This window comes from Urocitellus parryii, chromosome 3, assembly GCF_045843805.1.
Source record: "Urocitellus parryii isolate mUroPar1 chromosome 3, mUroPar1.hap1, whole genome shotgun sequence".
Taxonomy (NCBI): Eukaryota; Metazoa; Chordata; class Mammalia; order Rodentia; family Sciuridae; genus Urocitellus; species Urocitellus parryii.
The window spans coordinates 168,560,918-168,577,998 of record NC_135533.1 but is presented as its reverse complement, the minus strand read 5'-3'; positions in this window follow the sequence as shown (position 1 = coordinate 168,577,998).

The following is a 17,081-nucleotide window of genomic DNA, read 5'->3' as shown; positions in this document are numbered from 1 at the left end:
CACTTTTCACTTCCTTCAGAACATCCCAACTTCCTACAGAGCTGCTTTTATGGATGTAAATACATATTTATATTTATATTTTTGGTACCAGGGATTGAACCCAGGGGCCTTAACCACTGAGCCACATCCCTAGCTCTATTTGTATTTTATTTAGAGACAGAGTCTCACTGAGTTGCTTAGTGTCTCACTTTTGCTGAGGCTGGCTTTGAACTCACAATCCTCCTGCCTCAGCTTCCTGAACTGCTGGGATTACAGGTGTGTGCCACTCTCCTAGGCTGTTTTGCATTCTTAATTATGTATTTTGAAGAGAGAACATTGTTCCTTTTATGAAGTCCCAATTTATCATTTTTTGGAGATTTTTTTGTGATTGACTTATAAAACTCTGCTCAGAAGAACATGAAGCTTACCACTATTTTTTCTTTGAATTTTACAGTTTTAACTTTTAAATTTGACTGCTCAATTCATTTGGAGTTTATTATTGTATATGGTGAGAAATGGAGGTTCGGGTTCATTTTTTTTGTCCTATACGGATATCCCATTATAGCTCCATTGGTTGAAAAATTAGAATTTTGCTGTTGCATTACCTCAGCATCTTTGTCAAAAATCAGCTAAAGAAACAAAACAAGGAAATGCAATGTGTGAAATTATTTGGAATCTTGATTTTGGTTAAAGAGTTATAAAAGACAAATTAGAGGCTACTGGGACTATTTAAATGAGAACAATGTATTCAATGCTATTATTCTATAAAAGCATGCACATATGTGTGTATATATGTATACATATATCCATGTATATAAATTGTATGTGTGCATATGTGAATTGAAAGAAGTAAAGAATGTCATAGAATATTAAAATTGGTAAAACATGGTGATGCTATATAGGTATTTATTTTCCTATAGCTTTTTTTTCTCTGTAGATTTGAACATTTATCTAATGAACAAATTGAAAAATTAAATAAAAATAGAAACATCAGTTAATAAATTTTAAAAGTTTGATGTTTACTTAATGGTTATTAATATGCATTAAAATTTCCATCTTTTAACCTGAGCCCAAATGTTTCTGTAAGAGTGAAGGACAACTAATTGGAGTTCTGCATCTATCTTGCATAAATCAGTCTATAATTATAAGGAAATCCATTTCCAGTTACTAGACAAATGAATTGAAGTCACTTGCAAAACAATGAGCACAGAACTCTTCTAAATTTAATTGTTCCCTTTATCTTTCCTACAATTCCCTTTTTATTGACTCTTTCCAGGCTTGTTTTTATAGCACAAGTGACTCTTCTCACATTTACATTTCATCACTTTATAGGATGTGCAATTAAATATTTTAATTAAAACAAGTACAACTGGAAATTTGAGGACAAATATAACTGACTCTTGGTAAATGAAAAATCTCAGCTAGCAGCAATTGAATAAGTATCCAGATGCCCAGGAGAACATCCAACCTGGTGCATGTTTTCAGAGTGCTGTGGTACCAGTTGGGATGTTTTACGGGAAAACTAGATGGTTATTGCATCTGGTAGATTGCTTGAGTAGCGTTTGGTTGGAGAGACTCTAGCAAATTATCACCAGGCCTCTGTTGCAAAAGGGGTTCAAGATTGCTCCTACACAGTTAAATCCTACCCTTGTAATCTGCCTTTTTAGATGATTTTATGAGCAATCTCTACTGTCTTTTTACTGCCAAAGACTTTCCTCCAATGAAGCTATAGAAAATGTCTTCAGACTTTGTAACCATCATAAATGGCCATTTAGGTCACTTTTATTCTCCAACTCACCCCCATCCCCATGTCTGTTTTGTGAAGCCCTGAGGATGCCTTCCTGGGAAAGGTGGGTGTCTCTTTCTTGTAAGTGGCATGCCAGACAGCTGGATTAGATTTCTGTCTCTGTTCATCGAACTCACTGCTCAGCTCTCCTTGGAGAGAAGGATAAAAAAAAAAAAAAAAAAAAAAAAAGTCGAGGGAGAATTTTCTGCTGATTTGTAAGAACCAGGGTTTTTCTTCTCCGAGAGCATGTTGCACTTAAATGCCATTCTTCTCTTGGGGGCACCTTTCAGGTTCTGACTTTTCCAGGCAGAGCAAGAGACCCTAATTATTTCACTTTCCATCAATTTTGAAACCTCCAAGACCAAAATTGTCTCTTCAGATCCACATAGATGCCAAAGAAAGATGTGGAAAAGAAATTGCTGCACATCTTTTAGAGTCTGTGGGACTCTGAGCCATCTCTTACTTTTATTTTCTATGTGGTAGTCAAGCATTATTGCCGACACTCCAGTAAGAAAAAAATAAAACATTTCAACAAATACCTCTGGGAATACAGTCAATTTTTTGCATTGAAAGGCTTACATTGTCATTGTGATGGGCAGGATTTACAGGATTTACTTCTATGCAAGGACCAGCTGGCCTCTCCTTGTGCAAGGGATAATTGAACTCCTTTTACCCTTAAAGTCACAGGTGTTTGAGGACCTGTCTTTGGCTAGAGTCAGGTATTAGATGTATTCAATTTCCAATGCTTGAACTGCTACCTCCTTTTTTCTGGTCTGTTGAAAAATTTCGTCTTTCTGAAACCTTTGAAAATACACCACTCAAATTGTCAGTCTGATTTTTTGTGACTTTTGCTCTGAATGGTTACATATTTATACATGTAACTCAAGTAACCTAATAGTTTCTTCAGAAGGAAACCAAACATAAATGGAATATTTAAATACCTCAATGCCTAAAGGAAGTCTTAGTGGATTCTTTTATATAGCAAATATAGCAGTATGTTATATTTCCACATTTTCACTCATTGACTTTCTCTAAAGGAGAGCACACAAGATATTCCTCTCTGTGCTCTTTTTTAGCATTGTTTGCTAAAAGTTGCCATTTCACTCAGCAAACAAATGTTTATTGAGGACCTGCCACATTCAAGGTATATGCAAGTCCTGGGTATATATACTTATCTGTAACTATAACTGTACTCAAATATTGTGTGTCACTTATTGCTATGGGCTGAATTTTGTCTTTTCAAAATTCATATGTTGAAGTCCTAGTCCCAATGTGATTGCATTTGGGAACAGGGGTTTTAAGTGGTAAATAAAGTTAAATAAAATCATAAAAGATGGGATGCAATTCAGTAAGATTGGTGGCCTTATAAAAAGAGAAAGATCTGTCTCTCTCTCTCTCTCTCTTTCTCTCTCTCTCTCTCTCTCTCTTTCTCCATTCTTACACACCAAGGAAAGTTCATGTGATCAGCACCCTGATCTTGGACTTGTAACTTTCAGAACGTTGACAAAATAAATTTCTATTACATTTGCGAAATCAAAAAATTTTTACAAGTAGATTTCTTGTGAATCCTGTAAGAAGTTAATTAAAGGCAACAAACTAAAATAGAACATTATATTTCTATTATACATATACAGCTGTATTATACAGCTGATTGTAAACTTGAAGAAGTTGTAATCTTAAGATGTATTAAAAAGGGAAAAAACAAGTATAATATAAATCTATAGAAAAGACTGAGAAAAATTCATGGATGTCAGATTCGTGATGACATATTAAAGGAAAGCAGAATTCCAACATTTTAAATCTTTTTTCTTTTTTGAGAGAGAGAGAGAAAAAAAAATTAATATTTATTTATCTTTTAGTTTTCGGCGGACACAACATCTTTGTTTGTATGTGGTGCTGAGGATCGAACCCCGGCCGGATGCATGCCAGGCGAGTGCGCTACCGCTTGAGCCACATCCCCAGCCCGAATTCCAACATTTTTTTTTTTTTTCGAATTCCAACATTTTAAAGATAGAATGGGGGAGAATAATTTATCAACCAGTGTAATCAGCCCATTTATTTATTGGACAACTGGTTGAGATTATCTTTAAACAATAGGATCTGCTCATTGGTCCAGGACAATCTGTTTCAGTACCCTGTGGTTGTGCCTGTTAGATACCTGGGGAATCGTGGGGCCTTGCTGCAGTTATACTCCATTTCCCTGAGATGAAGTCTTGATGTAGTGCATCCCCTCCTCCACAAAGTCTTAACTGAGCTTCTCCAGAAATCTTCGCCATGGCTGATTTTAGGACTGTCAGCAAGAGAGTCTCTCCAAAAGAGTTTAATGTGGATCAACTTCCTATTTTCATGTGGCCCTATTTTATTTGGCCACTGGCCTGAAAGAAATCATCATTCTAGTTGCTGGACACCCCCTTACTAGTTTCTCACAAACACGTATCCAGGACAGTAGTTTGTAGAAATGTGCAAACAAGGCCTCTGTCCTTGAGCTGGGCTTCACAGAGATGTCTACATTCCGAAGATAAGAGAAGTTACCAACTGGGCTCCACGGTAACAGCTGGCAGGGGGAGAATAGAAAGAGGAGAAGCAGCTCTCCCCTTCTCAGGAGTTGTCCTTGAAGGGTTAACTTGCTCAGAACAGTAGAAGTAAAAGCTGCTTTTATGTGAACTTCAGCAGACTCTGAACTTCTGAACGGTCCCCCTTACATGCTGGGTATAAAATTCTGAAACTACCTGAACTAGGGGTTCAGGGGATTGATTGATTACAGCAAAAACTGTGCCCCCCCCCCCCCCGAACCTGGCTGCAGCAAAATAAAACTGTTTCCTGCTACCTTCGGTGCCCTGCCTCGTCTGTCCCTGCAACATTGGGATTTTCAAACAAATTCTCTAAGTGATCCATAGTATACCATGGTCCAAGATCATCTACTTTAGTCATTGTGGGGCTGCAGAACAAGTATTAGTCCTTGTCTCTGAAATGAGCTATGTAAAATAGAAGGTCAGCCACAGTGGAACACAACAAGGTATTCAAATGGGTTATACAGAGGGCAGGTGTCTTATGTTTAGAAGAGGAAACCAACCGGGAAGAGGAAGTAGCTCTTAGAGATCACCCTCTAAGAGCTCAGAGGCAAGAACAGAACAGTGGGCCAGAGGAGTTTAGAGTCAGGAAGTCCTCACAGAGGCCATCACCTCAAGAAACAAGGACATTCTCTTCTTCAACACCTTTTAGAAGAAAAATAAGGAAATAAACTTATTATTTCACAGCCAGGCCTGGTGGTGCATGCCTGTAATTCCCGTGGTTCAGGAGGCAGAGGCAGGAGGATCACGAGTTCAAAACCAGCCTTAGCAAAAAGTGAGGTGCTAAGCAACTCAGTGAGACCCTGTCTGTCTCTAAATAAAAATACAAAATAGGGCTGGGGATGTGGTCAGTGGTCTAGTGGCCCCGAGTTCAATTCCCAGTACCCCACCTTAAAAAAAGAAAAGAAAAGAAAAAGAAACTTAGTGAGACCCTGTCTCAATAAAAAATAAAAATGGACTAGGGATGTGGCTCGGTGGTTATTTGTTCCTGTATTCAATTCCTGGTACAAAAAAAAAAAAAAAGAAAGAAAGAAATCAGAGAGATCTGTTCCCCCAGGTCCTCTAACTCCAACCTGAAGTCTAAATGGCACGACTTTCTCAATTTCAAGCAAGAACTGATATGAAAATATATTGGAGCAATACCTTCAAAATTTTAAGTGCGTGAACTGAGCCAATCTGTTAAATAGGATAAAAAGAAGAATAAAGATATTTTTCAGATATACCAGTACTTGAAATGTTTCTTGGAAAACAAGTGGAAGAATTCCTTTAACAATAGAGATAACAAAGTAATTCTTCCACTTTGTTTCTTGGGAAGTCACAATAGAGAAGTGACTTTAGCAAGAATAAGGTGATAAACCAAGAGCAAGAAGACATTTAATCCAAGAAACCAGAGTTTGAATGATGAATTGCAAAAGGAAATGCAGGAAGCAACCATACACCCAGGAGTAGAGAGAGAGTCCCTGATTGAGACTGGATCACAGGAACTGTAGGAAGAGAGACCAAAGAAAGAACAATTGGAACTCACAGATCTTCTGAGTTCCGTGTACATTCAGTAAACTATAATGAATTTGTTCGTAGTGCTTTAATCTTCCCTTTAATTTTTTACTATTCTCTGGTGGTCCTGAGTAAAATAACTGTCTTTACACTTACTTTTATTTTTTATTTCAGTTCATAGTTTCCATTTCATATATATATATATATATATATATATATATATATATATATATGAAATATGCTTCTTCTAGGAATTATATAATCAAACATTATCAGTGATTAAAATAGCACATAGCTTTCAGATTACCATTTGAGTCATTTTTTCCTGTGACCTAACAGAAAAGTTTAAAAAAAAAAACCTGCTAACATTTATATACAGAAAGCTAGGTGATTTTATGTTACCTTTTATTGATAGATATTTTAGAAGTTTACTACATTATTCTCTAGATTATTCACTAACTTAGTAAATTAGAAGAGCTGATTTTTCCATTTTTGTGGGGAAAAAAAACCAATAACCACCATTTAGAGGGAAGAATTTGGGCTAGGCAATGCCTTAAAATAATTTTGAAATGTATTTATTTACATCTCAAATATGACTTCTTTCTAAAATGTTCAAAGTCTCATTTCCACAGCTGCAATTAAGTGACTTTTTAGGATAATGTTTCATTTGGCTGTATTATGTTAATAATCAGCTAGATGATGTATATCTTTTTCATCTTTATGTGCTCATGAATTATTCAGAAGTGTTCTCTTGCAAATGAGGAGCAGGGGAATTCGGTTTCTTTTTTCCAAAAAAGGGTTAGATGTGCTTTAGCATAGAAGAGAGGAGCAGGAAGAGGAATGAAGAAAGAAAGAAAAAGTAAATTTTTTTTCTTTTTAACTTTTTTTTTTCTTTTGGTGCTGGGATTGAGCTCAGAGCCTCATGCATGCTAGGCAAGGGCTCTTCCAATGAGCAGAGCTACACCCCAGCCCCTCCCTCTCAAAAACCTGCGTGAAACTTTATTGAAATGAACAGTTAGAAATTACCTCAATATCCAATAGTGAGAAGATGTTCAAGTAAACTGTGATACACCTCCTTGAGAAAATGACGAAACTATCAGAAACTAATGATTAGATTAAATATATATATATATATATATATATATATATATATGAAATTATATCAAAAAAGTAAGTGAAAAGGTTATAACATTTATAATTACAATTGAAAAACAGTCATGGGAAAGATACAGTGATCTTTTACTGGTGACTTTTTTCTTTTCTATATTTTCTTTAACGCGATTTTTTTTTTCTTGGTACCAGGGATTGAACGGAGAGGAACTTAACCACTGAGCCACATCCCCAGTCCTTTTTTTAAAATATATATTTTATTTAGAGACGGGGTCTTACTGATTTGCTTAGGGCCTCACTAAATTACTGAGGCTGGCTTTGAGCTTTCTATCCTCCTGTCTCAGCCTCCTAAACCGCTGGGATTACAGGCATGCGCCATTGTGCCTGGTGTGATATTATTTGTATAATGAGAGAAAACAAACTGACACCCTTCTTGAATGATTAGTTGGTCTCTGTTATAAATTGGACTGTGTACTGAGGATATAAAGATGAAAGATATGATTTATATATATATTACATCAAATATATATAAATATATATTATATATCGTATATACAATATGCAATATTATACATATAATATACAATATACAATATGATATACAATATGATATATATATTAAATACATATATTTACATCAAATTTTCCATGGTGATTCAAAAATTGCTGGTGTCTAATTAATATAAATTGCCAGTGGGTAATTAACATAAGTTTCTCTGAGCTCTTCAGTGGAAAAGTCATTAATTAAATGCTTACTGGGTATCTTACATGTATACCTTCTTCAATCCTCTCTACAATCATAAAAAGAAGATAATTCTCTTCACAATCAGGAAACTTAAGTTTCATAGAGGCTATGCCATTTGCCCCAAGTGATATAATTAATAAGAAACGGAATGGAAGTTCATACTCAGTCATTCAACAAGAATTAGTTAAGCACCTATTAATTGTTCTCCATCAGGGAGTCTGGCTGGGAACAAGGCAAAGCCCTTGACTGCGTGGAAATTACATTTAGTGTGAGGAGACAGAAACCAAAAGAAATGACAAAAGGTGCACTCTTAGAAACCCAACAGAGAAGGCAGAAAGTGGAGGAAGGGGCTAAGCAAAGCTTGCCTGAGGGAGGGACACTTGCCATGCGGAATCTGGTGATCAGGGCAGACCTGACTGAGAGAGAGATGTCCGAGTGGAAGGAGGTGGGGGAATGGTTCGCCTCTGAACAAGAGCATTTCAGACAGAGAAAACCTAAGTGTAAAGGCCTTGAGATGGCAGGTGCCTAGAGGAACACCCAGAATAGCGTTGAGAGAGTCCACAGGATGAGACAGGAGGAGACAAGACAGCAGGCAGCCAGACGCTCTGGGATGTGCAAGGCATTGTAAAGATGGGAACCGACTGGGGGCTTTTAAACAGAGTTGCTGCTGTGTCTGATTTAGTTTCTGTGGATCATGCGGGCTGTGTGTAGAGGAACCAGGGTGGGGGCAGGAGACCCCAATGGGGGCCTTCTGTAGTGAGAACAATGGTCCATTGTGCCAGGGTAGGAGTGGAGGGCTCCCAAGAAATGTGAGCGCTGAGATTTCACCCAACCACTTGCAAGCTAGCAAGTTAGCCTGACACGGATTCAGGGATGCTGGCAGAAGACACAGGAGACTTCTGGTTCAGAGACCAAGGACCTTCTTGCTCATGGTATAGTAGCCAACAGGAGCTTCATCTTTGTCTCAGAAATCTCTGTCTCAGAAACACATGGGGATTGTCTCTCCCCAAGAGCATAGTGTGAAGTGGCTGAATTCTAGGAGGTAGTTTATAGGTGGAGCCTAGATCTGAGGTCAGAGTCAGAGTAACACTGTGGTTTTTGCAGAGCATTCTAGTAAGTGCTGGGGATACCGTGACAAATGAGGGCCTGGCCACCATGAGACCAACCTCTCAATGGGGGACCACAGACCCAAAGTAGTTAAACTTGTCCAATACGTGAAATGATTGCCACTAATGGTAGATTCCATGCAGGATTGAAAAGAGACTTGCTTTATATGTAGTTTCTAGGATTTCCAACTCTAAAAATATGGATCGAGGCTCAGTGGCGCTTGTCTATGATCCCAGCAGCTGGGGAGGCTGAGGCAGGAGGATCTCGAGCTCAAAGCCAGCCTCAGCAAAAGTGAGGTACTAAGCAACTCAGTGAGACCCTGTCTCTAAATAAAATACAAAATAGGGCTGGGGAGGAGGCTCAGTGGTTGAGCACCCTGAGTTCAATCCCTGCAATCTACCCCTCCATATGGTTCTACTTCCACCAGATAAAATTATAGCCAAGATAGAAGAGGAAAAATTAATCCCATGCTTGCTTCACTCTTGTCTCCTTTCTTGAAGAGAAATAGAATTTCCTTGTGTTGTGCCTTCCTATGATAGACACACTGGGCATTTTTTCATATTATTAGTAACCTAGATAGATTTACTCTGGGAAAAATGTTAAAACTTTTAGAAGGTTCTATTTTAGGAACAAAATTATCTGACCTTCTTGTTTATAGACATGTTTATAGACAGGTTGAATGTAATAAGCTATTGTCCTTGGTGGAAAACCACCTTCCATTTTCTTATTAGTTTATTGTCTATCTTTACTAACTAGAATCAAAAGCTCGAAAAGGGCATTTGTTTTATTTGCTTGCATTTTCAGTTCTTAAAGTAGTGCCTGGTATACCGGAGGCATTTAATAAGTAGACATTGAATGAATAAACATATACTACATGTCTACTTTGTATTCTTTGTATGATAAATTGATTTCTTTTCTCAGTCCACATTTCATTGGATCACTCTGTGATGTCTGCTAACTGTCTATAACTTTTGTGTACCCCACTTATTCTTTAAATAGTGGACGAAACAAGAATACAGCCATGTGTATAATATGAGAATTTCTTTTCTGAATAGTTAACAGTTTATTCCACATTCTATGTGTAACTTGCTATAATGCTCTGTAATGGCTGAGGGCACACAGTTACACTGCATGACCAGGAAAAAAAATATTACAGCCTTGCTAGCTAGCAGCTCCCTTAGATGTTTTGCAAATGTTTGCAATGATACAAACTCCTGATGTAATGCTTTTGTGCATATCAATTGCTTAGTTTCCTGGGAATTAGCTCAGTATAAATTGAAAGGAGTGGGTTAGAGAGTACCTATTCTCCTTTTGATACCAAAAGGTTGGTCTTTGTCCCTGATGCCAATCTATTAATAAGGACAAGGTTTTGAGAAAAAGGAAAAAGAAGATTTATTGTCTTGCTACCAAAGGAGGAAGGCAGTGGACCTGTGTCATCTGCCATTCTAGCCTCCAGGGGGAATGGTGGGCTTCACAAAGGGGAATACAAGTTTGCCTCCCAGATATTATCAGTTGATGTAATTCATGTTTAATGATATCCTCAAGACAGCTGTTTCCCATTTCCAGGTCTGGAGTTTCTTTGTTCAGGTGGGCAGTAAATGGAAGGACAGATAACTGGACTTAGGACAGGAAGAATGTCAATCCTGTTTTCCACAGTTAGGAAAGAGAAGAGGGAGAAGAGGACTGGGGAAAAAGTCAGTTTAAAAATAAACCTCCATGAAGGAGAACACAGATACAACATATCGAAATCTCTGGGACACTATGAAGGCAGTTCTAAGAGGAAAGTTCATTGCATGGAGTTCATTCCTTAAAAGAAGAAAAGTCAACAAATAAATGACTTCACATTACATTTCAAAGACCTAGAAAGGGAAGAACAAATCAACACCAAAAGCAGTAGAAGACAGTAAATAATTAAAATCAGAGCTGAAATCAATGAAATTGAAACAATTGAAAAAATTGACAAAACAAAAAATTGGTTCTTTGAAAAAATAAATAAAATTGACAAATCCTTAGCCATGCTAACCAAGAGAAGGAGAGAGAAAACTCAAATTACTAACATACATGATAAAAAAGTAAATAACACACACAACAGAAATACAGAAGATAATGATAAATTATTTTGAAAACTTGTACTCCAATAAAATAGAAAATATTGGAGGCATCAACAAATTTCTAGAGTTATATGATTTGCCCAAATTGAATCAGGAGGATATACACAATTTAAGCAAATCAATTTCAAGCCATGAAATAGAAGACACCATCAGAAGTCTACTAACAAAGAAAAGCCCAGGACCAGATGGATTCTCAGCTGAGTTCCACAAGACTTTCAAAGAAGAATCAACACCAATACTCTTCAATTTATTTTAATAAATAGAAAAAGAGGAAGCACTTCCAAACTCATTCTATGAGGCCAGTATCATCCTGATTCCAAAACCAGACAAAGACATCAAAGAAAGAAAACTTCAGACCAATATCTCTAATGAACATAGATGCAAAAATCCTCAATAAAATTCTGGCAAATCAAATACAAAAACATATCAAAAAGATAGCACCCCACAATCAAGTGGTGTTCATCTCAGGGATCAGGGTTGGTTCAACATAAAGAATCAATAAATGCAATTCATCACATCCATAGACTTAAAGACAAGAACCTTATGATCACCTCAATAGATGCAGAAGATGCATTTGACAAAATACAGCATCTCTTCATGTTCAAAACACTAGAAAAACTAGGGATAACAGGAACATATCTCAACATCGTAAAAGCTATCTATGCTAAGCCCCAGGCCAACATCATTCTAAATGGAGAAAAATTGAAAGCTTTCCCTCTATAAACTGGAACAAGACAGGGATGCCCTCTTTCACCACTTCTATTTAACATAGTTCTTGAAACTCTAGCCAGAGCAATTAGACAAAAGAAATTAAAGGGATACAGATAGGAAAAGAAGAACTCAAAACTATCACTATTTGCTGATGACATGATTCTATACCTAGAAGATCCAAAAAATTCCACCAGAAAACTTTTAGAACTAATAAATTAATTTAGCAAAGTAGCAGAATATAAAATCAACACCCATAAATCAAAAGCATTTCTGTAATTCAGTGACAAATCCTCTGAAAGAGAAACTAGGAAAACTACCCCAAACTACCTCAAAAAAATAATACAATACTTGGAAATCAACTTAGTGAAAGAGCTCTACAATGAAAATTACAGAATGCTAAAGAAAGAAATTAAAGAAGAATTTAAAAGATGGAAATAACTCCCTTGTTCTTAGATAGGCAGAATTAATATTGTCAAAATGACTACACTACCAAAAGCACTATATAGATTTAATGCAATTCCGATCAAAATCCCAATGATGTTCCTTATAGAAATAGAAAAAGCAGTCATGAAATTCATCTGAAAAAATAAGAGACCCAGAATAGCTAAAGCAATCCTTAGCAAGAAGAGTGAAGCAGGTGCACTATACCAGACCTTAAACTCTACTACAGAGTAATAGTAACAAAACTAGCATGGTATTGGCACCAAAATAGACTTGTAGTCCAATGATACAGAATAGAGGACACAGAGACTAACCCACATAACTACAGTTTTCTTATTAGACAAAGGCACCAAAAACCTACATTGGAGAAAAGACAGCCTCTTCAACAAGTGGTGCTGGGAAACTGAAAATCCATATGCAACAAAATGAAATTAAACCCCTATCTCTCACCATGAACAAAACTCAACTCAAAGTGGATCAAGGACCTAGGAATTAAACCAGAGACTCTGTGTCTATCAGAAGAAAAAGTAGGCCCAAATATTCATCATGTCGAATCAGGCCCTAACTTCCTTAATAAGACTCCTATAGCTCAAGAATTAAAATCAAGAATCAATAAATGGGATGGATTCAAACTAAAAAGCTTCTTCTCGGCAAAAGAAACAATCAGTGAGGTGAATAGAGAGCCTACAATTTGGGAACAAATTTTTACCACACACACATCAGATAGAGCACTAATCTCTAGGATATTATAAAGAACTAAAAAATATTAACACCAAAACAAAACAAAACAAATAACCCATCAATAAATGGGTCAAGGACCTGAAAAGACACTTCTCAGAAGAGGATATACAATCAATCAACAAATATATGAAAAAATGTTCATTATCTCTAGCAATTAGAGAAATGCAAATCAAAACAATCTTAAGATTTCATCTCACTCTAGTCAGAATGGCAGCTATTATGAAGACAAACAACAATAAGTGTTGGCGAGGATGGCTGGGGGAGGTATACTCATACACTGCTGGTGGGACTGCAAATTGGTGCAGCCAATATGGAAAGCAGTATGAAGATTCCTTGGAAAACTGGGAATGGAACCACCATTTGACCAGCTCTCTCTCTCTCTCTTCAGTCTATACCTAAAGGATATAAAACATCATACTACAGGGACACAGCCAAAATAGCAGCACAATTTACCATAGCTAAACTGTGGAACTAAACTAGATGCCCTTCAGTAGATGAATGGATAATAAAAATGTGGCAAATGTACACAATGGAATATTACTCAGCAATAAAAGAGAATAAAATCATGGCATTTGCAGGTAAATGTATGGAGTTGGAGAATATCATGCTAAGTGAAGTTAGCCAACCCCACAAAACCAAATGTCGAATGTTTTCTCTGATATCAGGAGGCTGATTCATAATGGGATGGTGGGGCATGGGAGGGTTATATGAATTCTAGATAGCCCAAAGCTGTGGGAGGGCAAGAGAGGGGGCAGTGGGGTAGGAAAGGCGGTAGAATGAGTTGGACATCATTACCCTAAGTACCTGTATGAAGACACAAATGGTGTGACTCTGTGTACAGCTAGAGATATGAAAAATTGTGCTCTGTATGTGTAATATGAATTGAAATGCATTCTGCTGTCATATGTAACAAATTAAAATTTAAAAAAATAAAAATATAAATATTAACCTCCAGTGGTTGAGCATCAAGGTTTACATTCCAAGCAAAAAGTGGGCTCTGTTACATGAAAGGGTCCCTGTTACACCTTCATGTTGTCATTTTCAGAAGGTTAGAACAGTTTTCAATGGATGAGTTTCCTGCTTCACCTCAACACATTAGGATTAATTGTTAAATTTTTTCATTTTTCTTTTATTTTTTGGTACCAGGGATTGAACCCAGGGGCACTTAACCACTGAGCTACATCCCCAGCCCTTTTTAATTTTTTATTTTGAGAGAGGGTCTCAGTAAGTTGCTTAGGACCTTGTTAAACTGCTGAGGCTGGCCTTGAACTTGTGATCCTCCTGCCTCAGCCTCCTGAGTCGTAGAGATGATAGGTATGTGACACTGTGCCCAGCAGTAGTTATGTTTTTCAACAAACATTCTGTAGTTGAAAGCAGGATCAAGTGTGTTTTATTAGCCCTTGTTTGGTGTCTCTTGATGTGTCTATTTCCTTGTTCTTGTATTATTTTTATTTTCTCACGGACTTTGCTCAGGAGAGCTGCCTGTCGAATGATCCAGCTCCTCAGTCCAGAGAAGGATGTTGATGGTTAGGTTTTACAAAACTTTCTTCTGGTACTGGGTTGTCCTGGATGACAGTGCTAGGTGAACTTGTCCTGAAGGGGGTGGGAGGCAGGGAGGTACTTGAGCTAAGCTGGGGGGTGGGGGTGAGGGTGGGGGAGGCATGGGGACACTTGACTCTTTGGAGCCCCTACCCAGCATTGTGGGTTCCTCTGCCTGAAGTGGGGAGCCTATTGGAACCACCATGGTGACATTTCCTCTTTCAGTTACTTGCCACATGTCTGGCTATTCCACTTGTGCTGCGAACGTGGAAAATAAACATCTAATTGCAAAGTGTTATGAGTATAGTAAAAATAGGGTATAGTGAGAGACAACGCTGAACAGTGGATGCATGTTTGGAAGCCTTACTTAGCTCAGACCCTGAAGCAGGAGGAGACGGTGTCCACAAGGCATCTAACGACATCCCGTGCCTGGGAAGTGCACAGTGTAAAATGTCCTTATTATAACCCAGCAGAGCAGGCTGCTCAGGGCAGCTGTAATATCCTGTGGGTCAAGAAGTTGCTTTCATCTTGGTGTCAGTCAAAACGACCAAGCTTGGTGAGAGAGATGAAAGTATAATGTTCTTACTTATGTTCCTCACATGCCTGACCACTAAGGGGGCTAGGGGAACCTCGTGCTCCCTGGAGGATGGAATCATAAAATGAGAATGAGTGTGTGTCATTTCTCCCATTTTTTCCCCATATGATTGAAATAGTTAGGACAATTAGAGATCAGGGAACCCACTCTCCTGAGTTTATGAATCATGCTGTAAGAGCCGCCAACACAGCATAATACACAATGCAGCCTTAATTCTGCCCGCATGAAGGCAATCACAAGTCACATCACTGCTGCGTGAAGAGCTCACTGTCTCCTACAGTATACAGGAAACACAAAAATCAGTATCTCATAACCGACTTCCTTTGGCTTTCTGGTTTTAATGATCATTTCTACCATCTTGGCTTATCCACCTAAGTTTATTCTCAGTTAAATAGACACTTGGGGGCTCAATCTCTGTCTGTGATAACAAAGGCTCAATGCCATCTTGCCTCTGCTGTTAATCCAAATGATCCTTAAAAGTGCACGTTGGAATCAGACTGAACTTTTGTATGTATGTACATAAATATAGCACAGTGAATTCCAACAGCAAGAATATCAACAAGACACTAATAAAAAAAAAAAGACTATAAATTGCAGAAGGATCAGTAGAGTAGAGGGAGGAGACCAGGGAAGGGGAGGGACGAGGGGGGAAGTGCTGGGACTGAATTAGAACAAATTATATTCCATGCTTTTGTGATTATGTCAAAATCTATCCTAATGTTATATGCATACATATATATATGTACACATATATAATTTTTTTTTTAAATTTAAGAAGTGCATGTTGCAGCAAAGCAAGAATATAGCCACGTGTATAAGAGGAGAATTTATTTTCTGAACAGTTAGCAATTTATTCCACCTTCTGTGTGTAACTCTCTACAGTGTTCTGTAATAGCTGAGGGGCACTCAGTTACACTCCACGACCAAGAAAAAAAAATGCAGTCTTGCGAGCTAGCAGAAATTCTTTAAAACCAGAAAACTTAATTTTTTTTTTCTTTTTCACTGTTCTCCCCGTACTCTTTGCTTACATGAGGTAGCCTCCAGCACCTTCTCCCTGGTCTCTCTTCCTTCGTTTCTTCTTTTTTCCTTCTTTACCTTCTGGTGTGGTCTACCTTGGGGAAACCACTTCTCCTGGGTGCATTTTGGAGGGCAATGGGGAATCAGAGCTGGTGGTACTTTGCAGCCTTCTGTGAAATTTGGCTTAAACTTTCCCAAGTTTTTGGAATGGGATGTGTGTTTTATAAAATCAGCCTCTCTGGTGCTAAGAGTGACCACCCTCATGTCGCAACTTTGATGTGATTGGGCCCAGAAGATTCCCCGGCACCAAGAAGAGGCTAAGAAGGAAAAAGGGGGGGGGGGAGGCACAGGTGACAGGGAGACTGGATCTGCCACAGATGGTCTGCTAGGGTCCTTGAAGCAAGTTATTTCACAGCAGGTCTGTCACAGGCAATGCTTTCTAGGCTTCTACAAGTAAAAGATAATCACAAAGAAATTTAGCGAGGCAAGGACAACTAAGTTATTAGAGCCACCAGTAAAATTGGGCAGTAAAAGAAATCATGAATCCAAGAACGAGGCACACTTTTGCACAAAGACAGGGAGAAACTTATTTATTCTGCTGTTCATTCGTCTGGAAGGCTAACCTAGGGTTTGAGTCCTACTGATAGAGCAGAGTTAACTCAACAGCAACCATAACCATAGCTTAAGCTATCACATACTCTGCCCAGGTCTCAGGAGCCCTCTCACTGGGGACACCAAGTGATCTGAATGACCCATTCTCCCATGAAAGACTAGGCAGCCGATAAACTGGATTTGAGTTTCAATTCTTCCAAGCTTGATCCATCCTGAAGAAAGGTTATTGGTGGCCCTGCTGAAACCTTAACATCTTGCTTCACTGAAACTAACTTCTGTAAAATAAAAGTCATTTATCTAAATGGTCTAACTATGTGTGCATGCATGTCTCATTTTCTCAATTTGTGCATGCCTAATTTCCTCAATTTTTTCCTAAAAGTGGCATTTTAAAGTTATATCATGAGAAGGATTTGTACCCATTTCTCTTGTAGTTACTTTAATTACACTAGTTATAATCATAGCTTTTCAAAGAGACCACCAATTAAGCTTTATACCAGTTTTTTTTTTTTTTTACTCTAGGAAC